Genomic DNA, 26,449 nt, shown 5'->3' on the forward strand with positions numbered 1-26,449 from the left:
GTTCTGTTTTCAGAGCTATGCACCAGTATCTCTGTACATCACCCTCACAATATATCTGTAGACTAATACAGTTCTTTTGGCAAGAAAGCTGAGAATCTAATGGGCTTTCCTGCACACTGAAACTCTTAAATCTCTTGGCACTTACAGGGGTGCTTGAGTCAACACCAGCTGGTTTCTTGGTAAGCTAAATCAGTTCCTGTCTGATGGCCTTGAAAACTGTTCCCAGGGCTGTGTTTTACAGGGTGTCTTTCCTGTGGTTTTAGTGTGTATTGTTTGGATGGACACAGTGAATTTCTGTTTGAGATGCAGAAGCAGCATATTTGGATGTGATCGATGAGATGCCACAGGGATCAGTATTACCCCCAGTGCTGTTTAATATTTGTCATGTCATTGAATGAGATTGTCTGGAGCTGTCAGGTTCGGTATTATCCATATGCTGATATCCAGCGCTATAAGTAGGACCCTGGAAGCTGCTGTCTTGGTACTGAACAGCCTTGAAGTTGTGGTCTGGTGACGAAGACAGAAGAAAGTTTAAGCAGTCCAGACAGACGTGATGCTGATAGTGAGGATGATTTTGTGGGGGTGGGGGGAAGGGATGATCTACTTAACCTAGATGTAATAAGATTATCATTTGCAGATCAGGAAACGAGCCTTGGGGTGTTTGGGGTTGGCCTTATTGTTTGAAAATCGGGTTGATGGTGTTGCTGAAAGCGCCTTCTAGCAGCTCTGATGAGTGCATAAGCTTTCCTCCTCCTTTTATTCAGCTAATCTAGCCAGGCTGATCCATGGTTCAGTAACCTCTCCGTCTGGCTAGTGTAGTGCACTCTACATTGGGCTACCTTTCAACACTTCAACATGCAAAGCACAGCTGCCCAGTTGCTGTCTGGGGTCAGCCAGCAAGTGCAGATTATGCTGTTTTGAAGCAACTTCATTGGTTGCCTGTTTGTTTCCAAGCTTGAGTTAAAGTCCTAGTTCTTATCTTTAAAATCCTTCATGACATAAGACCCTCATATATGAAGGACTTTCTCTCTCCCTATGAACCTGTGTGGCAGTTGTGTCTCTCCAATGACTTCCGCTTGCCCCAGAAGAATACGGTACTCCTTTGTCTGAGCCTGTGTCTTGTCTGTTGTCGCACTGTTGTTGTGGAGTGGACTGCCAGAGGGCTTCTTCATTGCTGACTTTTCAAAAACAAATGAAAGGCAGTTTGGTGTGATTTTCCAGGAATACTTTTGGGTAGATGGCTGGACAATTGGAGTGTTTGGTGTAAGGTGGGTTCTTTCGTTGTGGCATGTTACTGTTGAGATTTATTTCATTTATTGGTTTGGGTACCACTGGTTGTTTGTCTGGTCTGCTTTGAACAATTTGGGAGAAAGGCAGGAAATATTTATTTTAAACAAATAAAATTAACCCTTGGAATAGAAACTGATATTTAAAAGCAGCTTGTGGCCTAAATAATATTTATTCCACATGGGGAGTAAGCCAATTGCTGGGCTGCGATTCATCATTCTCAAGAGATTGTTTGAGCTTTTGGTCCCTTGCCTTTTTTTCCCTTAGTAATGTCTATAGCTGAAGTCTAGTTTGGTAAAAGTCAGGAGTAGGGAGTTGCTTTTAAATGCTTCCAGGGCCAGGGTTATAAGATTTTAAGAGTAAAATAGATTTGCACAGGACTGGCTGATCAGCACCAAATCCTTCCTTTTCTCCACCAGTAAAAACTTAGTAGGCTATGTCAGAGTAAAAAAGACTGCGAAATGAAGCATGCAGGTTGTGTTTCACCTAGGCAACAGAGCCCACCTTTGGGGCTGTGACTTGCCATTTTCCGGTTTCCCAGTTCAAGACAGTGTGTGGGGAAACTCCCTGTAGGCATCTTAATGTGTCTGAAAATCACCATTAAAGATTCTCTCTGTAGGCCTGCATGTTTTCTGTCCTTATTTGCAGGTTCTGCAAGATTTCCTCTATTGCTCTCTTTATTTTTCTTGAACACAGATAAATGAAGCTCTTAGGGACTGATAGTGCTCTGTAAATGTAACAACTGAACATTCAGTCATTGGATGGGGGTTACTATCTGAAATGTCAAAGGATGGCTTCTACCCCTTTGGCGTGGTCTGTGAATTCTTGAAAAAATCTACACATGGAGAAGTTAACAAAGTGAACTATACTTTCAAATGGAACAGATGTTGCTAGGGAAAATCCTGGCTGCTTTTTCCTCTGTGGGCTCTGTGATAGTTATTTGCGGTAATTGATCATCTTGGGCCATAGGAAAACCACCACTAGGCAAAGGTAGCTCTCCTGGGCATAACCCAGATAACATTACTTTCAGTATTATGCTGTTTTCCCAAGTGATGCTTAAATGAGTTCTTTGCATCCCCACATCTGTTAAACTGGAATGAAAAAACTAAAGAGATTTGAATTGGAAATGGCGTCTTATTTATGGCAGATTTATGGCAGATGCTGATTTTTTTTCTGTGGGGTAACACGACAAAGGTTTATAAAATTATAATTGGAGTGGAGAAAGTAGATAGAGAGCTAGATCATGGGGACACACAAGATAATGGGCAGTAGGTTCAGGACAGACAAAAGGAAATACTTCTTTACTCAGTTATTAATTAAACTGGAGAATTCTCTGCCAGTGGATGTAGTGATGGCCACAAGCATAGATGGCTTTCAAAGGTAATTTCATGGAGGATAGGTCCCTTTAATCAATGGCTACGAGCCATGGTGACTACAGGGAACCTCCATATAAAGAGGCAGAAAATCTCCTATTACCGGTGCCAGGAGGAAATATCAACCTTACGATAACAAATAATTGTTCTCCTTTAATTAGCTAGGTAGAAATACTGGGTGGCACTTTTAAGTTAATGTTAAAGATGCAAATAGTTATGTTTTGGTAAAGCGATAAAATAGAAGCAAAATTTTTCTAATAGTTTTAATTATGTGCTGTACCCAAAGACAAACCACAAGCGTTGTTCAAGCATATGATCCAAGAATGCTAATTATATGTGTAAAGCTTCTTAGCCTGACCAGAGTCATCTGGAACAATGTTATTCCTGTTCATTGTTTGTTCTACTTATATGTTCAAGTAAAAATGCTCTCAAAACCAAAGTGTTTACTTGTGTTACCTTAGTGGGCTGGTTTGGGCCTACCTGCTTCCGACTGCTGAGTTTGAAGATATTAGGGTGGAAGATGGTTGTCATCAGATGTAAACACTTTTGAGGTGGCACAAGGGAGCTGCCATGCCAAAAGGGCCAGTTCAAGGCATTTTGTCACTCCAAGCAGGTAACCTATCTGTTTGCTCCCACAGGAGGAGACAATTTAATACGTTATTAGCGCTGCAGGAGCTCAATGCTGACCCAGCTAAAGGGGGTGCAGGTTGCAGGGGGGGATGACAGCAGCCATGATCTATGCCTGTGGCCATCACCCACACCAGTGTTGTCTGGGGGACAGACTGAGCCTCAGCAGTGCTGCCTGTATCTTTAGGTTCATCTAGTATTATGCTGCTGGTGGTGTGGGTCGGGAGTGACGATGGCTGTGTGCTATGACCATCACTGTCTCCCATGATGCTACCATCTGGGAACAAGATGTACTTCATTGGTATGTTAGCAGCCTCCTTGTTGTGCCTTGTTGTCCCTAGCAGAATGGCTTGGTATACCACTGGCATGCATGCCAGGGGCTGCTGATCCTCTGCTGTTTCTGAGCTTTAGAGCATAGATTCCATGTTGGTTCAATCTGCTGAAACTTGAGGTTGAAAGAGTTGGTTCTACTGGACCAAGCTGCTTTCAGTTGGACTATGCATTTTTTCCCAACTTAAAATCCTGTTTTTTCCAGAGAGCTTGCAGTCAGGGACTCCTTAGTTATAGGATATTACTACACAATTTTTTGGACTATGTCAGTTTACACATTCTTCATTTAAGTCATTTCAGAATGCTTTTTTAGTGGTGAAGTGTTAATAGAAATCAGAAAGAGAGAAATCCGCATTACCCACAAGAAATGCGTGTCTACCCCTTATTTCTTGTGGGTAGAATTCAGTGGCATTCATTTTAACCCACCCCTCCTTGTTCATTGATCATGTACCTGCATTCTTTTAGAGCAGGAGTGTCAAACATAAGGCCCGCGGGCCGGATCTGGCCCCTTGAGAGCTCTTCTGCAGCCCATGAGCCAGCCAAGGCAGCCATTCTCTCTCTCCCCCCCCCCCCAAATCCTGATCTGGGCTGGCGAAGCATGGCCCAGCTTAACCAAATGACATTTATGTCCTATCCGGCCATCGTAACAAATTAATTCAACACCCTTGTAGTAGAGCTATGCTGATTTTGTTTTGTTTTTTTGCCCAGAAGACATTTTAGAATCAAAGTGTACTGTCAAGCATTATGAAAAGTATCCCCCTTCCACTTCTCATGCTATGTTTCCCCCCTTCATTTGTAACTATTATTCCTTTGGTCCTGCTGCTGTGTTGATGTGGTTTTTAACCTTTAATGGGGCTGCTGCTTCTTCACCTGATACTGACTAGTGAGGGATTCATCAAATTTGACTAAATCACTGAGGGTAAACAAATGAATTATACCTGTTTATTGACCTTACTCTTAATCCCCAGTCCAAGTCTAGTTGGGGCGCTGTGCTCTAGATTATGCATTTGGATGTTTTAGAATGGGCATTCAGCCGCATACTCCATTGAGAGCAACTGTAGTGCTAAAAGGTGACATCCTCAAACACTGCAGTACGCAACCACTTCAGCACTTGCTGTTTTGGCCACACTGCTACAGTGCAGCAGAACTGGAAGGGTTGGCCCTGACGCGGGAGCTAGTGGATTAGCAGTTATCCAGAACACACCACCAGAACTCCTTGGCTTTGTAGAAAACAGTGCTCGTTTATTTTTTACAGTGCACAGATAAAATCAACCATCCCATATACTTACTCCACTATACTTCCTGACACAGAGTAATTATCATTCAGTCTTATATACATGTTCAGCACCAGATACCAATCAGGCCACCTGCAGACCTGCCCACAGTATTGCATCAGCCTACTGCCTTAATCTGGTTTGCTGCAGTTCACTCTGGAACCTCCAAGGCTCTTGCTGCCTCTTGCATCAGTTTAGATGTCCCAGATCTGACAGCTATCTGACAACTGTCTCTGTCAAACTATTATGGTCAACTTGTATCTCTGACAGGCCCAATATTTGAGGCAAGGGAATGTCTCCCCCCCCCCATGCAAATACTTACATGCTCCTTCAGATTCCCTCCAAGCCCTCCCCCTCCCTCTAATATTGAACAACCTATAGTCCATTTTATCTTAAAGACCCTGGAAGCTTTCCAACTCTTGCTGTTGAGGAAGTTGGCTAAGAAGATAAAATAATCTTCTGGATAGCAGTCAGTTGTTCAGGTCATACCAAGTCCTTGGCTGCTCCAGTACTGAAGCACTGTTAGTGAATTAACCAGAGAAGGGTTTGCCTACTGAACAAAATACGATCTTCCCCTAATATTTTTGACTTTGTGGCCCTGGTTTGATTTTGTTTCTAGCTTAGAATATGCATTAAAAAGGAACACGTTCTGCACAAATGTAATAAAGTCTTCAGCCAAGGAACATTGAGCTCTTCACCCTGTATAAATGAAACATGCTTGCGTATACTTCACTCCATTTGTAAAACTTATTTTGCTTCTGCTTGTGCTAGAGACAGGCAAGGAGGTAGAGCTGGTGTATTATGTGATCTAAGAGACTGAACTATGTGTCAGGGAGTCCTGGTTAGAGGTGAGATTGGATCACATACTCACTATTGGCATTAGGCAGACAATGCTTTATCATCCACCACCTTCCAGTTTGCAAAGTTAGGATAATAATTCTGACCTGGATTATTGGAGGGGGGGTAGCATTGGTGGTAGAAAGTGCTGTCAAATGGCAGCCTACTTATGATGATCCCATAAGGTTTTCAAGACAGGAGACGTTCAGAGGTGGTTCCTCTTCCAAATACTACCAAGGGCCAACCATGTGTAGCTTCCAAGAACTGATGAGATAGGGCTAGCCTGGGCCATCCAGGTCCAGGCAGGGCTAGCATTACAGCAAGGTCGTGTTTGTGAAGCACTTTGAAAATGTGGAAGTACTATTCCAACAGTAAGCATTACTGTTTTTGTTCTGCAGGGACTTTTAAATATTGCTTCCTGCTAATTCCACTAACTCCTACCCTCCTCTTACTTCCATAATTCCACTAGGTTTGCATATATATGGGCAGTGCCTATTCCCCAGGGGCTAGAAAGTTACTGTTAAAAAGACTTTGAAATTTGTCGGTCTCAGGACATTGAATGTTGTATCCAAGTTTTTGTATATGTGCTTGCATGGCATAAGTATGGAATGTGTGTGCCCTGGCAATCTCCAGCTGTCTTGATCATGGCTCAACATGGAATCTCTAAAAATTGTTGCTGTGTCGTGGTTTCCCAGGTGAAACATGTGGCCTCATTGGCTGGTATATTCAACTCAACAGTCAGTATGACTGGAGAGTGACCTCTATTTCCAGAAGGAGCAAGCAGCTTTCAAGGCAAGTAATTTTTTCAGGCTAATGAGCCCTTTATGTTAACATCTTGCAGGTTTGCATTTAATGAGAATTTTATTAATGCAGGGTTCAAAGGGGCATCTTCTGATTGCTCGCTAGGGGATGGAGGTGGCATCTGTATCCTTGTGTTCTTTTAATAGACTTTTCTTCTGATTAGTAATTTTCTCAAGGTGAATCAATAGATTAACCCCATGATTAATTGTTTCTCCATTATCTGTAATGCAGTCACTTCAGTTGATGCCATTTTACTTTTTTGCACTGAAACATTTTGAAATTGGTTAGTGAAGTCTTTGCTATGCAACCTGGTGTAATAGATCTTTGATGTATGTCTTAGGTAATTGTGTTTCTCTTGGTGCAGCTCACTGAGGCCTCTCTATCTCAATCCCCCTGCTTGCTTTATCATTTAAAAGTCAGATTCTCTCTGCTCTAGTTGCCCTTGCTAATCTTTTCTTACAGCACAAAAGGCCGTGCTGCTTTCTATATTGCTATGAGAGTGATTGTTGATGTGTGACTGGTTTTCCCCCCCTCTTCATTCCTCTCTCTGTGTGTCTGTCTGTATTAGTATGTATGCTGACTTTTAAGTAATTTCATGTTGATTTATTTTGGAGTATTGCTATATTATAATGGGGCAGGGCTTCTTGAAACTTCTGAGTTGTGATTGCGAGGCTAAACCACTAGATAGATGGCAGGAGTCATGGGACGTATTGGCATGGCTACCCCAGCCTGTTCATTGTGTGTACCTACCAGTTTCTGTTGCAAGGAACCAGAAACTGTAGAGTGGGAAAGAGAAGTTCAGCAACACGGCCACCACACACTGCAAGAATGGCTTTGATTAGGTGTGCAAGCTGCCTATCCTAGTACAGTCTCTCAATCTGTTGGTGTTGTGGAGGGCTTACTTGCAACCACCAGAGGGTCCCCCCTTTTATACTCAGTTGAGTCTGATGTCCTGGGGAGATAGAACGTATAGTACTTGCCTTTTCTTGTAGATGATCCAGTATCCTAGATTAGATAACCATGCTACATTACTAGGGACAAATTCACGTGCTCATCTGAAGGTAGTGTCTCTCCCTGTCTTGGTCGACTCATTCCCAAATTTTGTGTTTTGGCTTCATCAGCTTTTATTGCTGTGCCCCCCCCCCCCTAAGCCCCATCTCCTGGCAGAATAATCATTCAGTTAAATTTCTTGCTGAGGTGTGTTTAATGGTAATGACCTTTGGCATTCTGTCACTGCTAATCAAGCCCGGCTAATCTCAAATTGCAGGATAACAAAGAGCAGCTAAGCAACTAAAAATTGAGTCTTTGTTATTGCTGGTGGTTTAGATTAAAAACCTCAGAATTATTGCTGAGGTTATATCTGGGATAGTTTCTAAAATTCGAATAGGATTGGTGTTTTTTTTAAATTGAAGCTGTGTCCTGTTAGGGGATATGCAGATGCCACTTCTTTGGCTGTGTACCTCACACTACACCAAGTGATAGTGATAACCTATTGAACTGCAGTATTTTACCTGCTTCAATGTGAGAAGGATAAGTTCAAGACAACTTAGACAGGATGCTGAAACACTGTTCTCAGTTGATGTGCCTAATGCATTCCATAGAGAAGGGAAATCCATGGTATTTTTTCCTGTTTAAAGTATATCTGTGTACAGCCTTGGGGAGATTGCACAGTTGGGGTAAGAGAGTCATTCTGTAAGCTGTTCTTGATGTTGAACATATTTCCTTGGGTAAGAATTCCTTAGTGATAGCTTTCTGCAGACCTTTCTAACTTCTAAGTGGGTGCAAGTGAAAGTAATATTTCTTCATGTTCTCTGGGGAGTTCTGAGGGCATAGAAGAGGGATATGATTTGCTGTTGTGGTACCAGTGGCAAGATCAGAGCCATGTCATCTCCCTCCCCCCCCCAAAAAAAAAATCCTGGCTTTTTTGATGGATATCTTTGGAAGGCCCCTTTCTTTTGCAAAATGTGTATTTATAAGGTTGGGAGAAAATCTGATCAGAATACTTGCTTGCAGCTATTGTGCATCTTATAAACACCCCCCTTTTTAACATTAGGGATTTCTTCCATACAGATCCTTGGATGCCATAGTGGTCAGTGTTTACAGAATATCTTGTTCTTCTGCCACTCTTTTGGCCCTGTGCCACTATAACTCCCATGATTATAAAACCATGCAATCAAAAGCAGGCTGTGAACATATCAAGCTGTCTTTGTGCTGTATCACACCATTGGTCCATCTTATCCAGTACTGTCTTCATAAACAGGCAGCAGCTCTTCAGGGTCTCATGCAGAGATCTTTCTCAACATGTGCAACCTGTGTCCTTAACTGGAGATGCCAAAGACTGAACCTTGGATGTTTTGGCACACAAAGCATGTTGCCTTTAACTGAGCTCTGGGGTCTCCCCAATGGTCTGGCCTCTGGTTATCTCAAGCATGTATTCCTAGCATGAATTCCTACTGGTGATCTTAAGTGGACTTGAGAGTTTCAAACCAACCCTGGGATGATAATTTCAAATCCTGGCTATGCGAGAAATCTGGTTAGCCTTAAATATGATGAGCATTGCTGCTGCTGGCCTCTAGCTGGGATCTGAGCAGCAAGAGCAGATGGATTCCAAGGGAACATAGATTTTACTCAAACCAGTTTGACTAGCGATTTCCAAAGTAAGGCTGAGGAAATACTGCAGCCAGCAATAAGATTTGCTGCATTAATGCAGACACTATGGAGCCACCACCTGTTCTTTCAGCAGTTTCCCCTATTCTTCATGTTTAACTTGGCAGCAGATCCTAGAAACCATGTTGTTCCCCCCCCCCCCATCATGTTGTACAGTAATGGTTTGAATGAAAGATTCCATAACTCTTGAAACACTGCCATTCTGCCATGGTTTATTATAATTGTCACTTATACTTTCCATATTCAAAAACTTGTGTGTTCTTTTTCTTGTTCGTCTTTACGGCAAATGGTTGTTCATGTTGTATTGACAAGAAACTGAGCCTGAGTGGTAATTAGTTAGGTTGTGTGCGCTTGGTGCCTTTAAAAAAAAAACACAATCAAAATTCTGCTTTAACATAAACTGAATTCTGCAACCTGTATAAATTATGCATATTTATATAACTTTTATTTTGCATGATTTGTGTGATTTCATTTTTTATTATGTTCCTTCTGTTTGTCAAGGTGAGGACCATACAGGATGCTGAAACTCCTTCCACTGCCTACTGGAATCTGTCTTTAGTTGACCTCTTGTCTTCTGTTTGTTCTTGTATATGGGGATAGAGAAACTTCTCTGACTCTAAAATCTGCATGACTGATGACAATCCAGTTAACGATGGCCCTTTTTTTTTGGCAGTTACGATCCTTCTGGGATTCCCACTATGTCTGTTAACTATTGTTGGCTGTGTCTTGGAATCGTGAAATGTCCTTACTGGATGATGTCACCGGCTATATATTGGCAGTGGCGAGGCGTGTGTGTGAGTGTTGGATAGCATCTCCTTGCTCAGCAGTGCATAGAGGGAGGTAGCATATTTTGCACAGTATACTTCAGCTCCAGTGCCGTGCGAGAATCACTGACTCAATATTTAGCTAGCACATGTCAAGTATTTAAAGTACTTCACATCATTTGTGTTAGTAATTTTGGTAGCTGTTAAGCAAATAAATATATTATAACAACTGAGGTAAGTAGAGGTGAGGTGGAAGCAAAATTGGCCACAAAGATTTTTTTTTAAAAAAAATACCTGGATCCAAAGAACCATGCAAGTAGTCCCATACATCCAGCAGCTTTGGGCTTGTGTATGCTGAAGAGTATTTGTCCATGTCACATAGCAAGCTGCTTTTGAAAGTGTGGGCATTTAACAGAAGTCTTTGGCCATTTATGCTTGGTAATTAGCAGCGTGTTCTAGCTGAATTGCCCTGCATATTTTTTTGAGTTTTTCACGTTGAACCTTTGTTCAGGAGCTGACTTTGAAGCTGCCACATACCTGCTTCGCATTACTTGAAAGCCCCTTTAATGCGACCTTTTGTGTTTGCTCTGCCGCTGCTGCGAAGAATCGCCTCAAGGAAACATGCAAAATCACAGCTGTGCGTTAGCTATGCAACCGGCTATGCAACCAGCGATGGCTATGCAAACAAGGAGCAGGCGAGTGGGGGTGGAATTTCTCCATTTGCATCTGGACCGTGAATAGTAATTTTAAAGGTTGCATTAAAAAAAGAGCTTTGAGCAATCTTCAAAATTGACCCTGCATAAATGGCCTTTATGTTACAGCATGGAGGCCTGATAACTCAAATGAGAAAAGGTGGGGGGAATCCATTGGAAATACATACCCGTGGACATGCCAGAAGTTGCCATTTGGAGTCAGGCCTCAGTTTATAATTTATGCTTACATTTCTGATATGCTAATGCTCTTCCCTAGAAATGTCACTGGTGCCTGTCAGTCTGTTTTACCTGTGGAAGAAGCTGGATGTTCCCCCAGGAAGGTCCTCATGGCACCTTCCCTTGGCCACTCGAAGAGGTAGTTATCCGTCCACTACGTTTTTTTTAATCCGTCCACCACTTTAAAAACCAGATTGTCCTAGGAATATGCACTATGTTTCTACCAATGTTAAACAATATAGAACACGGTATTACATGTCATGTTTAATACTGATGGTTTGTATGGATGGCAGCTACATTTCAAATTTCTGCAGTTCCTAATCCTATTGCATTGCTTATTAGATGCATCATCCTAGTTGCATTGCTTTACGTTGTGTAATCGACTTTGAGTCTCAATGAGAAAGTCTTGCTATAACTTATATAAATAAATAACACATATAGGGAATGAATGTCTCATATTTGTTCCAGGAGGGAAATTAGTGCTCCTAATTTATAACGCTGTAATTTTCTTTCTTAGGAAAAGTTTGTTATTATTATTTTAAATGTTTTATCCAGTCTCTATCTCCAGGAGCTTAGGGTGTACATTGTTCTCGCCTTTTCCATTTTTATCTTCACAATAGTCCTGTGAGGTGGGTTAGGTTGAGAGGAAATATTTGTAACTGTATATCAAAATAATTGCACACTCCTGTTGTGTACCTAAAAATAATATGATGTAAAATGGGCTTCTTTTATTAACAAAGTTAGTATAAGGTCTCAAAATAGTTCCTAGTCTAATTTACAGATAATGTTGTGTTGGGATTGGATTGTATAGTTGGCTAGTAGAAAATAATGGTTGGTTTCCAAGCCCAGCCTCAATTTCTGGACTACTGTGGGTGAGTGTATAGGTTTGTGTTCACACATGTAGGTACTCTCACATACGTTTTACTATACATGCATTAAGTAGTACACTAATTTGTATCACTTAAACCTTTAAGTCAGGGGTCCTCAAACTTTTTAAACAGGGGGCCAGTTCACTGTCCCTCAAACACTGTTGGGGGCCGGCCGGCCCCCCCCCCCCCCGCCCAAACGGGAAGGCAGCCAGGTGCCCAGGCAAAGAAAAGTTAACTTGCGGCAGGAGGACGTGCCGCCCCTCACCCAGGTGCCTCTCCATGGCCGACACTCCCCCCTTCGCTGGGCTGAGAGACCCCCCCGCCGCGCGCCCTCCTTTCCCGCCTCCTGGAGCAGGAGGCGGGCTGGGCTGGCCCCCTGCTTGGCAAAGAGCAACTGAGGGGAAGGGCGCGGGAGGAGGCTGGCGGGAGACGGGGGTCTCTCAGCCCTCCCCTCCCCGGAGGCGCTGCCACCCAGCTAGCTCACTCGCCTGCTCACCTCGCTTGGCTTGCAGGCAGACGGGGATGTTCTTCTTCCAGCCCAGCATGGCTCCTTCAGGGCTGCGGCGGTGGCTGCGGCAGGAGGAACAGCGGCGGCGAGGGGCACATTGTAATCCGAGGCGGCGCCTCGGGAAAGGGCGGCGGCGGCTCGTCAGGGCCGCCGCGGTGGGGAAGGCGCAGAGGCGGCTCCCGGGTCGGCGCAGGTGTCGCCGCTCTGTTGCTGCCACTGACGCTTTATATGGTGAACGGCCGCCTTAGTTTGGGGAAGGGACGGGCGCGGCGGCGGCTCCGGAGGGAGGAGGGGGACGGGTTCAGGGCCCTGACGAGCCGGATCCGGCCTGCGGGCTGTAGTTTGAGGACCCCTGCTTTAAGGCTCTACCTTCCTAGAGACCAGCATCCTTTATTCAGTGAGGTGACAAAGGATTAACATGAGGCTGCATCCCAGTTGGGATTTTAACCGTCTTCCTAGATCTACATTAAAGCCTGGCTAGTGTTGCTTGTCTTTATTCATCAACATAATTTTTTTGTTCCTGGCACAAGCTAATTCCATGGAGAGAAACTGGTGACTGCCGTTATGTGAACAGGTGCCAGCAACTAATGCAGGATGGCTCCTCTTGAGCTGTAGCCATCCGTCAGGTGAGCCAGTCTCTTTCAGGAATGCTTTTGTTTCTACCAGCAGGTCCCATCTCACAGGAAGAGGGAGAATTGCAGATGGATTTAGTACCTGGATTTCTTTTGCTTTTGTTGTGCTTGTTAAATAGCCACATGGAAAATTTCACCTTGAATGCCATTAACAAATAAATAATTTTTATGACTGTCTCTGCATAGCCGCATAAATTCTTTAAGTTTTCCCAGGGCCTGCTGTTGGTCAGATTGCAGGTATTTTCCTATTGAAGGAGAGATTTGGTAACAAGGTAATGGCTTCCTCCTTCTGCAGTGAAATATGCTGAAAGTCATGATACCAAGGATTAATATATTGGCCCATGCTTCTCTTCTCTGTTTCGTTTCTTCAGTGGTAGTATTAACAAAGTGTTAATCTGAAATAATACATTTAGAGATGAGAGCTGTGGAAGTGAGGAGTTAGGGAAGAAATGGGCTTTTATTGTGCCTGGACCAAGACATTAGTTGTGATGCTTTTGCAAAGTTTTTTGCTGATGAAATGTCTTGACTACATTCTGATTTGGATGCTGGCTGTAATGTGGCACAGACCGATGAAACAGCTGCTCCCCTCCTGCATGAGGGTGGAGTGCACTGCTTTGCCTGGTCCAGGCTTCCGCTCTTGGTTCTGCCTTCTTTGGTCCTGGGGGAGATTCTGGGCGTTCTAGAACTGAACTGGTCTACTCAGGAGGCTCCTAATTTTCTTGATCTATTGGCTGTACCCTGTTGTGGGTAGAGAGGGCAGGAGGTTTTCCCCTGGAGGCTCTAGGGTTCAGGGAGCCTAAGATATATTGGGGACCATGAAAGGCACCTTGGCCCTTCCTTCCAAATCAAGACTGTGTATGTGTAGCAAGATTCTCTCCCTTTCCCCCCAACTATTAGTGTGTCTGCTGTGTTAGCACAAGAGCTGGCATTTGGGGAGAATTCTTGTCCTCCTACATCTTTACTGTGCAATCTAAGCACTAAGTGGGGAAGTTTGGAAATTGCAAGATTCTTTCCATTCCTCCAATACTCACCAGCCTGGGGGGTGGGTTGGGAAATCTATCATATCCCTGTCGTTGCCTGGCTGGGTTGTATGTTTGGATAAACATTAACCTAGATTTACAGAATTTCCAGTGCGGCTCAAGTATATTGAATCTACGCTTCAAATTTTTAGAGCAGTTTTAATTGCAGTCGTTTTTACATCAGCAAGAAGCAAGAACTGCTTCTCCCTCTTGCTGCTTAAATGCAACCATAATTGTTTTACTGCTGTTACTCTGGGACTTTTGTTTATTGAATAAGGGACTGCAGTATCCAATAACGTTTTAATTAACAGATGATAAAATTGGGGAGGAGGCTGCTTTTGCTGAAGAAACAAATTCCTGTTTTTGAAATTTTGCCTTTAGGACTGAATTAACAAAGCATCAGCTCATTAAGTACATCTGCTCATTAAGGTAACAAAGTGCCTACCTTCATTGCAAACAGAAAACAGTGATTATGGTGACTGGCAGAGTTCCAGTCCCTGAGATGCGCAAGAAGAGTATAGCACAGGAAATGGTCTTGAGATCAAAGCAAAGATCACAGTCCCATGTACACAAAGGGACACTGTGGAGTCCAAGAGAAGATGACTCGTTGGTTGGAAATGTATGCTGGGTATGGAGCATTCAAGGAATGCCAGCCATTAACAGCAGGGAATAGATTGTCACCAAAACTCTGGCTAGAAGGAAAGCTAATGCAAGTTAAGTGAGTCACGAAATTAATGTTTTCTTTCTGATTGTATACAGAAAGTGCCTCTTAAGCCAGGTACCTGCCTGTTTGTTTGCAGATGCTAGCCTATGTAGGAAGCAGGGGTTGGGCTGAGCAGGCTTCTGGCACTTCAGAGGTGTAATGCTGCTTTTCTGCAGCTTCCATTTTGTGTTCCATAACAGAAACTAATGTTTATGATGCTTGAGGCCCTGAAGCTATGGAGAATGCATTCTGTGTTACTGGCCAGTGCCTTGGATACCTGGTGGGCCTGCCATTTTCTGCAAGCAGCAGCTCTTTCTGCTCCCATCAGTGAGGTGGGAATGTGCAAGGCATGGCATTTTGGATGTGTGGCTAATTTTCCTGACCACTGCTTACCAAAGGAGGAAAGGATGGACCCAGATCATACAGAAGAATGTACTGGATAGCATTAACTGAACAGCTTCTGCTTGTGTTGCTTCTAGTTGTATGTTCCGTAAGCTTTGATGTATTCTATGTAGTGAGGTTCAAACTTTGGATGAAAAAGTACACTTCCTGTAATATGATTTATCTAGCATATGATCAATTAGAAAAGATCTGGACACCCTGATGTACAGCATTCCTCAATGATTCGAGTGATTTTAAAAGCCTGAAAGAGTGTTCTTACCTGGCTGTTGACATAATGATCAATACCTTAACTTTTTGCATTAATTAACAGCAGCTTTTCCCTCTGGATTTACTGACATTTTCTTGGTTGCTTGGGAAAGGCTGAAGTTTGTCTTTGGTCACAGACGCCCCCCGCCCCCCGCACCTGGTATGTTTTGCTTCCCTTGGCTACGGGAAACAGGAAATTCTGATCCTTTATATGAGCTAGAGAGTTGGTGCTGTAAACTCTGAGGCATGACAACAGCAATAGAAAAGATTAGTGATGCCGCTCAGAGTTGGAATAAGTAAAAGAACCTACAGGTACTCCTTGAAGGGTTATCTACAGTACAACTTAATACAAAGCTTTTTCTTTTGTATTGAGAAGTGTTAGTAACCTTTAACATCCAATGATGTTGTATATTGACTTCCTCAGTCCATCTCTCTAGGGTTCCCAAAAAGGTGTGTGTGTGTAAACTGCTGTCAAGTTGCAGCCTACTTATGGCGACCCAGTAGAGTTTTCAAGGCAAGAGATCAAAAAGATGGGCCACTTCTAATGTGTGCGCAAAGCAGCCATAGCTTTTATTTATACATTTTCTCTCCCTAATGAATTATTTAAGAGCTTGCTTAAGATTTTGTGCCCTGGTTGAGTTTTTTTCCTTTGGATTCTGAACTTTCTGCATTAACTTTTCATGGTCATTTGAGACAAGCCAAGTTTGATGGAGGTGTTCTCTTCCAGTTTCGCAGGGCAGCATGCCTACCATATGCTAGCTGTGATTGTTCTAATGGTTTAGCATTTTTGAAACACTCTTGTTTTCTGAGTCAACACATAGGGGGGGTTTTCACGGCGGTTTGCGGCGGTTTCACGTCTGTTTTACCACGCTGCTAATTTTTTATTTTTTATGACAGCTTTGGGTTTGGCCCAAAAAATCGCATCATCCCAGCGTCTTCTCAAACCTGTGTTGGTGCGATCTTTGATTTTTCTGTGCAGTTTTTGCCGTAGGGCTCCATTAAAAATTTTCCCTGGTTCAAACTTTGCATCAATTTCCCCCGCCCATGCCGGCTAATTTCTCTTCCCCTGTGAACGGCGATTGGCTGGGGGAGTTTCGCGCTCGGACAAGAATACTGCCCTTTTGCTGCCTGCTTGTGTGGAGTCGTGACACTTCTCTCCCTCCCTCCATCCTGGAGGCAGGCAGGCAGCATGCCTTCCCCGGCCCGTCGCCCGGGATGGGCCTTGGAGCTGGGCCCACACCTCCAAGCCCAGGGGGACGCCGGATGGACGGCTCCAGGGGGAGGCTAGCGGGGCCACGCCATGTGCGCCTCGCGCGCTGGGGGGTGGGGGCAGCTCAGTCTAGGGCAGCTGGACCCACGGGGGGGGGGGGGTTGTTCAATAGAAGGGCCTGTTGGCCCCCCTACCCCAGTGGGGAGGGGAGACTTTTGAGAATTCAGATGGGGAAAATGTGCATCCTGAGAGCGGAAAACCCAAGGCAAAACTCCCTCCCATCCCCCTTCTGAAGAGGGGCAGCCAGTCTCTCTCTCTCTCCCCCCTCTCTCTCCCTCTCTCCCCCCTCTCTCTCCCCTCTCTCTCCCTTTCTCCCTCTCTCCCTCCCTCTTTCCCTCTCTCCCCCTCCCCTCCCTCTCTCTCCCTCCCTCCCTCTCTCTCCCTCCCTCTCTCCCTATCTGCACTGCAAAGTTCAAAACAAAAAGTCGTACCGGAGTTCTCCCGGTCAAGAACACCACAAAATAGAACAACGTAAAGTCCAACTCAACGACACCCTAGTTTGGTGCTCGTTTCGTGTGCTTCATCAGTAAGTTGGCTTTCCTTTTGGATATTTATCTGAATTCTTTGTGGGAAATTGCCCATGTTGTGTTATTCAGGTATGAAACCTCTGTAAAGAAAAAATACATTTATATTGCTTTTATACTACATTTCTTACTGTACAATGGTGTTCAATGGTATAATTAATGCTGTAACACATTCTCATTGCTAAATTGTAACAATCCCACATTATAGAATAATGTTGTTACTTTTATCATTACATTGCATTACATAATTGCGTGGTCCCACACATACCTTAATACATTGTTTGATGACCAAATAAGGTTCTGTCAGTGTGTTATGTTCTACACCTCATACAATTAAATAGCATTAGACAAGGGGGCATGGTAAGTAACAGCTGCTGATGATTACTGTTTGATGCTTTGATGCTCACAAGCCATACAGAATCCCTGACTTTTGGCTGCAGGAAGGCAGTCGCAGCGTGATTTACACCTTGGTTTGACTTTTGGCTGCAAGAAGACAGCCACAGCATGATTTATACCTTGGTTTGTTTTTGAATTTCATTTGGACTCTCTAGCAGCTTACACTTGAGTAACGGACTCTTTTACAGCTTACACTTGAGTAACTGATTCTGAAATTGAATGGTGTGACTGAACACTTTGTATTATCTTGTTTAAATGTTTATTTTGATTTCAATGTATATAGTGTTACTTAAATAAGAGTACCAGTTTTAGGCTACTCTTAATTACTGCTCTTTGCTCTGAGCTGGAAAAAATGTGACTGGAGTCCACTTGAAGCTGGACCAGCTTGATCTCTTCCTTATTCTTTGATCAGTGCCACAGGTTGGCAGACTACTGGAATCTGTCACTTGAATCAATATAGACTGGCAGATGGGCAGAGAGAATGTGGCAGAGGCTGCTCTCTCGTTCAGTCTTCCTTCACATCTGGCTTATCTGAATTCACCGAGCTTTGTTCAGATTCATCCATGATAGAAAGATTTATTGCGGTGTTACATTGCCTATGGCAAGACAGAATTCTGGCAGTTGATACTAGAGTTGGTTTTTCTGTGCAGATAACTAACTGACCTATCATCTTTCTCTGTTGGGTCACTTTGATTAAATCATCAATATAGGAAAAAAAGAGCAATATAATACAAGTAGGAGAACAATACAAACTTAGGGAGGCCTATTGTGAAACAAAAGATTTTAAATGCAAGCTCAGAGGGTTTGATCAGCAGGAGAACCACGAGAGCAATGAGAGGTTGCAGCAAGAGCCCAGTATCAGCAACATCCCATTCCCGCCCACAGGATGTGTGGCATTTTGTCAAATTAGTATAGCACTATTGGCAAGAGGTTCACATGGGAAATGGTTTAACTTAACGTATTGGTAAGCTATGAACCTAGGAAGAGATTTCAGTGGCTACCACTTTGGTAGCTGCAGGCAGTCTATGGAACTCAGTGAAGCCCTGTAGATATACCAGGTGGGAGAGCCCTGAACTGCTGCCAAAATTCCATGATATGTAACGGTAGCCTTAACATTAGGAATAGGGTAGCCAGGTCCCTCTTTGCAACCGGTGGGAGGTTTTTGGGGTGGAGCCTGAGGAAGGCGGGGTTTGGGGAGGGGAGGGACTTAAATGCTATAGAGTCCAATTGTCAAAGTGGCCATTTTCTCCAGGTGAACTGATCTCTTATCGGCTAGAGATCAGTTGTAATAGCAGGAAATCTCCAGCTACTACCTGGAGATTGGTAACCCTAATTAGGAATGATAAAGCTAGCTGTATCAGATGGAAACGGGTAGAAGGAGAGAGAAGCGATGCACAATTTAAGGTTCTGTAAGTTTTGCTGCTATCTAAAACTGGATTTTTAAAAAGTGGTCTGACCATGCGTAGCACTTGCTGATTTGCTTCTCTACCAGCAAGAGAGAGAGAGTAGTGATACTTCAGAGATGGTGTCTACATAGAAATATGAATTGCATGCATGTGTCTTAAAGCCCTGTGGATATAAGGGAAATCTGATAAAGCCATGAAAGCAGGCTTCATATTTGAGAAAACGTAATATGTGGATGTACCCAACTTGATTAGCGTCCTTAACATCAAACTCGTATCTGAAGAATTGAGCCATTGTCATTAGAAAACAGTCCAAAATGGCTTGTAAGTGTACAGACTGCTGCCATGTGTCAGACCAATAGGGCTGCCTCACTGAAAACAAAGCAGCGTTATATTCAACCTCTTTTCACTTATTATTTATTTGTAAAATGTTCCATGTTAAACTTCAGCAAAGTGGCTTTTGTCCAAAAAATAAATAAATCCTATTTTAGTGGTCCCTTGTCCATTTCTCTAATTGGAAGATCCTGCTCTAAAGCACTTAGTTTATGAATAGTTGTTACTGACCTACTGTTTGTCATCCTTTCTCCATTAAATATTATGAAAAATCAGCTGATATTGGAAGGCTGATGTTCTTATTCTTCAGTGTTTGTTGTTGCTTAGCATAAAGACCACCCTCATTCTCTTCTAATGCTCAAATCACTACTCTCTGCAGACAAGACAGCAAATCTCCCTTGTAAAATTCTGCAACCAACTGACAAATGACTTGGAATACATTACTGATGATAAATGCAACCTCCTTAAAGGGAAATCTATTCATTTGACTTAGTGCTTCCAGGATTAATTGCTTGCCAGACTAAATTGCTCCATAAAAAGACCATACTTTTTTATCCAATTTCTTCAGGGCATGATTAGTTAGACCATTCCATGCCTTTGTATGTTAATTACACTGGGTTTTTTTTTACTTTAATTATTATTAATTCCTGCTCAGCATGTTTTGCTTTTAACTGTGACAAAGATGGTTCTATTGCTTTTTTGGCTGCTACTTTAGAACCCTACTGCCTTTTTGTCTTTGAGCATTATATTGTGCATTAGAAAAGATAAAAAAATTGCTCTATAGAATATAGGGAAAGAGCAGCCTTTATGTCGCCATCAAGCATCAATCTGTATTGGGGTCATGTGGCTTTGAAGTACACAATTTGAGAACAGGGATGGCTGAGGAAATGTGTGCAGAACAGTTTCTTAGAAACTGTGAGAAGCAGCTGCAATTATTTGCAGTTCGATTGCATCAAGATGCAGTTTTATTACATTGAGGTATTTCACAACTAGTGCAGCCTATGGTGAAATGCCTTACAACCCAGGATTAGTGCCAAAGTTTACAACCCAAAAGTGTGATAATTGTGTATGTGCTTTATATAGGCTCAGAGGTTATAAAATACCTTTTGCTGGTTGGCAGGGGAGAAAGAGAAGGAGGAATGAAGTTGACTTACCTCCCAAGCAGAGAGCAATTCAGTGCTATATAAACATAGATGGCTCTAGCTAGGAGAAGAACAGTAAGCAGCCAGTCACACCTCAGTGATAGGACTTCAGGAGGCAAAGGGGTAGAGTAGACACAAATGCAAACAGGAAAAGGTAGTGTGCCAGGGAGGGGACCAAGGGGTCAGGATAATCCTGTGAGCAGTTTAGAAGCTGTCTTAGTTTCTCTGGCTCTTAGCCATTCTCACACCTGAACTCCATCTTAACTCTAAGATGTAACCATGAGCACATGGTACTGATCTCAAGAGGGGATGACCCCTGTAAACCGAAACCAAGGTAATAGATCATTTCTAGTTGCTTGCAACTTCAAGAATTCTAGTGCCTATCTCTAATTACCATCTATAGGGATATTACAGAGTTATGGTTAGAGGATTGGAATTTAGTCACATTCCTTTTCATCCTTGCTCTGTCTTTTATGTGTATACATGCTGTTTACACTTCTTATTTTCTTATTAAATTTCTTTACCCTTTCATTGTGGCTTCTCTGATCTCTGTGACCCGCGCTAAAGCCCCTGTTCACTCCACAGGATGTTACTCCCCTTATTAGTGAGTGTGGAGATAAACATGAAGTAGAGCCTTTAACAGCAAAGCAGAAGAGGATGCCTGAGCTCAAACTCTCAGGAGAAAAATTCTCTCAAATATATATATATATTTATGTGTGTGTGTATACATAATCTTCAATAAACTGTAATATTTGCTAAATGATAATATTTAATCATAGCTATGTTTTCTGCCCTGAAAGATGGCTAAGTTACAGCACATGGCCACTAAATGGTGGGTTGTCAATTTGGGACCATGTTACCAGAGGTTACGTCACTCTGCGAGAGACCTGGGGTTGAGTTGTGGTTGTAGTTGGGGTCCGAAGAAACGCACAGTGTGGTTGGTAAGCTCTTTCACAAGTGGTGGTTGGTATGGGATAAATTACATGAGTGGGGATGGCAAGTTGAGTGTTGTAGGCATGTTTGTGGCGCGCTTAGTGGCATTGTAGTGGCAAAAGCAAAAAAAATGCATTTTAGAAAAGAACCTCTGGTTTAGGGTTTCTGTGTTTCTCTTCACCTTCTTGTTTTAAAGGCGCTATCATCACGTTTGTAGTAGAATGCAAACCTGACTTAATGAAATTGAGGTAGTATAGTGTTTATGCTTGGGGAGCTTCAATACACATAAGTTAATGATCCCACAGCAACATTCGTTGGGTTCCACACAACACAGTTGTTGCAGCGGAATTACAATGTTAATATGGGAATAGTAACACATTCTGTTCATTTGTATTTTCAAGGCAAGTATTATATTTGGGATACGTTCTTTTTTCAGTGCTCTGTTTGTAAAGACAATTTATCTTAATGTTTCTCAGGATTGCTGCCAGATTTTGAGGTATAAATGTAGTTTATTTCAGTGTTGATTACACTGTTGCATGTGGTACTGTGTTTTCTATAAATGCAAGTGATCACTGCTACTTGCTTCCTATTCTAGGATATTGGGACTGGGGTGGGGATAGAGGAGGCAGCAAAACATTCTGAAGGACTTCTTTTGGTAACAGGTAAGGTCAGACATCAAGAGAGGGCATCAAGAGAAGATGGCATCAAGAGAAGAAGGCTGCCTGACTTCCTTGAGATCTAATTTCCTAATTTTGTCTGGCTTCTAAGTCCTGGGGTCTCTTGATAGAGTTAATAATCCTGTGTAGTTAAAACTGGTCTCTCAGGCTCCGGAAAAAGAAGAATATTTTAAATTGTCCTTCCCTTAATTTGTGGTATGAGGAAATGATTTAAAAAGACAGATGGAAGAAAAGACAATCTTCTTGGCAGCTGTGGAAGACGTGAGCACATCCTTCACAGTGAATGAGTTCCTAGTCATCCAGAATTCCCATTTCCCTTCCTACCAACTAGACAGGGAAGGAGATGGAATATTTTATTTATTCACATTATTTGTAGTGTACCTTTCTCACAGAGTCTCAAGGCAGATCACACAGTGTAGGTCAATATAATTAACAGGATGGGGCAGAACAATTGCAGAAATCCTGAATCAGAGCTGACATATTAAATTATGTGACAATTACCTAGTAGGGTATGAGCATGCTGCTGCCCTAAGCTGAATTAGTGCTCTGTGGCACCAATGAACCCATTTTCACCATTTTGAAAGAACACAGAGACATCCATGGTTTGCAGGGATGCAGAAGCAATAGGTGACTTCCGGACACAGTAAAAAGTGCCAGAAAGGGCTTTGGGGTGCTTTTCTGTTCTTTTCAAAACTTAATTGCGTAGGGTAGGACATGTCTATCATTTGTCACTGACTTTGGCACTCTGCTGTGAAGCCTGCTGGGTGATTTAATGCCAGTCATTCTCTCCTAGCCTAACCTATATCACACGTTCAGGTGGGTGGATATGTTGGTCTGCGGTAGAAGAGCAAGGTTTGAGCCTAGTGGCATCTTTAAAAACCTTCAAGATTTCCAGGGTATAAGCTTTTGAGAGTCAAAGCTCCCTTTGTCAGACACAAGTAGGAATGGAGATCCCCAAGTCTATATCCAGGTCACAAGGTTGGGGGGGGGGTACTGCATAGAAGGGAGTCAGGGTGCAAAGGTACCATGCAAAAGGTAATCAGCATGATTAGAGCAGTGGAGAAATTTTGAGACTTTAAAGGTGCTACTGCTTTGGGTCTTTAAATGTATTCCTTGACTCAAATCTTCTATATCACAGTGTTGTTGTTGTGAGAATCAAATGGATAAAGGAGAGCGATGTACACTTCTCTGAGAATCTTTGAGGAAAAGTGGGATTAAAATTATTACATAGATAAATCTCCCATCAGGTGGTAGGTTTGGTCTCCCTAGAGTAATCAAGGTGGTAGATGGATGCCCCCTGAGAGTAGGAATTGCTTCAGGAGTAGCTGTAAGGAATCCTGTAGAAGACATAAAAGATACCATGAGCATGTTGAGTGTGCTATAAATAAAGTTTGGCAGCTGCTTACTTTCTCTTGGGCTGTATTTCTTTGTAACTGGTTTTCTGTGAAGTTTCATCCCAGGAGGTAACACAGTTCAAAATCTGACATATGGCACCCAACAGGGTAGCATGGGGAAACACATGGCTACACATGTGGGAGGTGGTTCCTTTGTTAACTACGAAGATCAAAGGTAGTGCATGGGCACTTCTGATACCTTCAATAAGTAATGATCTGGCCAAATCTATAGGTAAAGAAGAAACCAGCATTAAAAGAAAACATTTTGACCTTGTAGAAATACAGAAGGAAAGAATGTGAGACCGTTTCAGGGGTTATTGCGGAGGGGGACCATTTGTAATATGCCTTTCTGGGATCTAGTTGAAATGCTAGCAGAACTCAGTTACCATTGGAGACCCCCTGAACAGAACTCAAAGAACAGTATCTGGGGATTCAGCTGTCTGGACTGTTTTATTAGAGAACTGCAGTGTAACCTGCTGGGCAGTACCAGCAGGATTTTGCAAATGGGAAGAGGTCTGCCTGTTGCTAAACTCTGTGCCTCTGGTTTGCCCACATGAGAACTAGCCCTGCAGGCGGTATAGTTGCCAGTGCAGGTTGTGTTGTGTTGTCAGTATATCCATCACAGCTTAAACTGCATAAAGTCAGTACTTTTCTCATCCATCTGATCTTTGACCTACGCTGCATCTAATGAGCCAAGCCGTCTGCATGGGATCAGATGCCTCTGTGGCAGACCCCATTTTATCCTATTGATTTGTGTGTGTTTTTTCTATAAAGGCATCTTGTTGTCCTTGTGTATAAGAATGTCATAAATAATATGAATGCAAGAAGTGAAATCTGCTGTGTAAACTTCCCAGAAAAGATATTGCTTCGTGCCAGTTTAAGCTCATTTAATTGAAATGAAGGTTCTGCTATATAGCTGCAGAGTAAATGAATGTGATGTGTTTGCCTTTATTCTAGCTGTTTCAGTGTGTCTGTCTGGACATAGAGGTGGGTGTACTGTAATAGAGATGTTAATGCAGCAAGATGCAGTTCCACATTAAAGGACGGTGTGCTTAATTCTCACACCTTTGTTCAGAAGGGCTGGAAAGAGCTATATGGGATGTGGAGCATATAACTTCGCCTACTCACAACAGACTGCTATTTGCGGTGGTAGTGCTGTCGACAGGGCAAGTGCTTTAGGCATTTGGAATTCTGGGCAGCTGTAGGAATCTAAAATATTTAAAATGTTGCCATAATTTGGAATTTACATGATTCTGGTGGCAGTTTCTTGAGTCTGGGTCCAGAGGATGTTTCCCTCGTGCGGGGAAACGTTTCTTGGCTCTGGAAAAAGACTAAAACGGTTCCATACAGTTATCTGCCTCATTTCCCTCAGTATCCCTGTAATCTGTGCCTGATATGAAGGTCCTATTGCCACATCTGAACCTACTAGACTATTTCTTTGTGTCTGACAAACTTTAAAATACAATCAATCAAATCTAGATGATTAAGTGAATAAATGCATTTACATATTGAAACATTTCAATCAGCCTGGTCTTTTCCTACAATGGGCACATACTTTTGTTTCTCAACCTGTGCGAGAGGAAAAGGTATTTTGATATCTGGAAGACTTTTAACAAAATACATCTCCATTGCCTAAAAATAGCAAGTATGTTAGATGGGGTGTTGCTTCCCCAGAGTTGAGGTTTTGACAGTGTTGGGTTGAATTCTCTTGAAGAAGAATCTCTCTCCAGTACTTGGGAAGGTTTTGACTATATGTGAACTACGTTTATATGTGCAGTAAGAGGTAATGGAGAGGGTAATTGTATTCATCTGTGGCAGAGAACCCTCAATACCTTACTGGCTCACACCAATTTTAAACTATAACATCCTCCCTTTGGGTTTTGACTCAAGTCTGCATATGCATGGCTACCATCTCCTAAAATGTGCTGGTGCAGACGTAACATTAAACTAAGGGGGGCAGATGCTGGTTGGGGAAAGGAGCTATGTTACACTGTGACTGGTTAAGTCTCCTTAATCAGTTTCCTCCTGTTCACCATCCTGTCCTACAATGGAGTTTCACTGTTATGGCTAAATTAATGGGCAAGCTAGCCCCCTGTCCCTTCCACTTGCTGAACATGAAAACTATATTCCTGGTGACTATAACTGTAGGGTCAGTGAGCTTCAGGCCTCCACCATGACCCACACACACACACACACACACACACGCACTTCTTAATTTTAAAAAATTTTCCAGAGTGACTATAACTGTAGGGTCAGTGAGCTTCAGGCCTCCACCATGACCCACACACACACACACACACACGCACTTCTTAATTTTAAAAAATTTTCCAGAGTAGTTTTATGGTTCAGTTTCTACCTAACATTTCCACTTGTCATATCTATCAGGATATTATTTTACCAGTGTTCTTTGTGCACCCTGATAATAGCAAAAAATGTGCCCTCTCTAGATATATATAAGGCTTTACTGTTTTTACCTTTCCCTAAAAAAGGATCCAAACCTTTCATCTTGTAGATCAGAAGCTTTCAGCTTAGTCCACTTTCAAGTGAATGGTTTCCTGCATCCACTTCTGCTGCTAACTTGCATGGGTTGACTGTCCCTTGGTGCTCAATGTTCATATGACTGAAGCATAAGCAACTTCTGCTGCTCTTTGCCATGGTCTTTCCAGCAGTGAAATCTGAAGAGCAGCAACCTGGACCTGCTCCTGTATATTCATAAACCATGACTCCATGGATGTAGACATCACAAATATTGCAGAAGTTAGAAGAGCAGTGCTCCAGTCCTTGTTTGACTAGAGCGCACACCCACATTCCATAATCCAATAAGTCAGCTCGCTATTCTCCCATGTGGGACTGCATATGTACCATGATGGTGAAAACATGGTTGCACTTACCTGTAACTGTTGTTCATTGTCACCTGTGCAGTCACATACTTGTTGCTTCTGCCCTGCTCTTTTTTCCGCAATTATGACCCCTATCTCCAGTGGCAGCTTCGAGAAACAAAGAGAAGGGCACTCCTTCCCCATCCTTTTTGTGCTGAAAAAGGTGGGAAAACAGCATGGGGGAGGGCAAAAGAAGCATCCTCCCTAGCTTAAAGCTTCTGAAATCTTTC

The 26,449-nt window shown here is 42.8% G+C and overlaps 1 protein-coding gene across 2 annotated transcripts in view; it reads left to right on the forward strand.

Moving 5' to 3' along the window:
- The window catches only part of ARMH3 (armadillo like helical domain containing 3), a 156,437-nt gene that overhangs the window by 65,484 nt on the left and 64,504 nt on the right, over positions 1 to 26,449 (forward strand). The gene's annotated exons all lie outside the window — the stretch shown is intronic.

Source organism: Euleptes europaea, chromosome 5, assembly GCF_029931775.1.
Source record: "Euleptes europaea isolate rEulEur1 chromosome 5, rEulEur1.hap1, whole genome shotgun sequence".
Classification (NCBI taxonomy): domain Eukaryota; kingdom Metazoa; phylum Chordata; class Lepidosauria; order Squamata; family Sphaerodactylidae; genus Euleptes; species Euleptes europaea.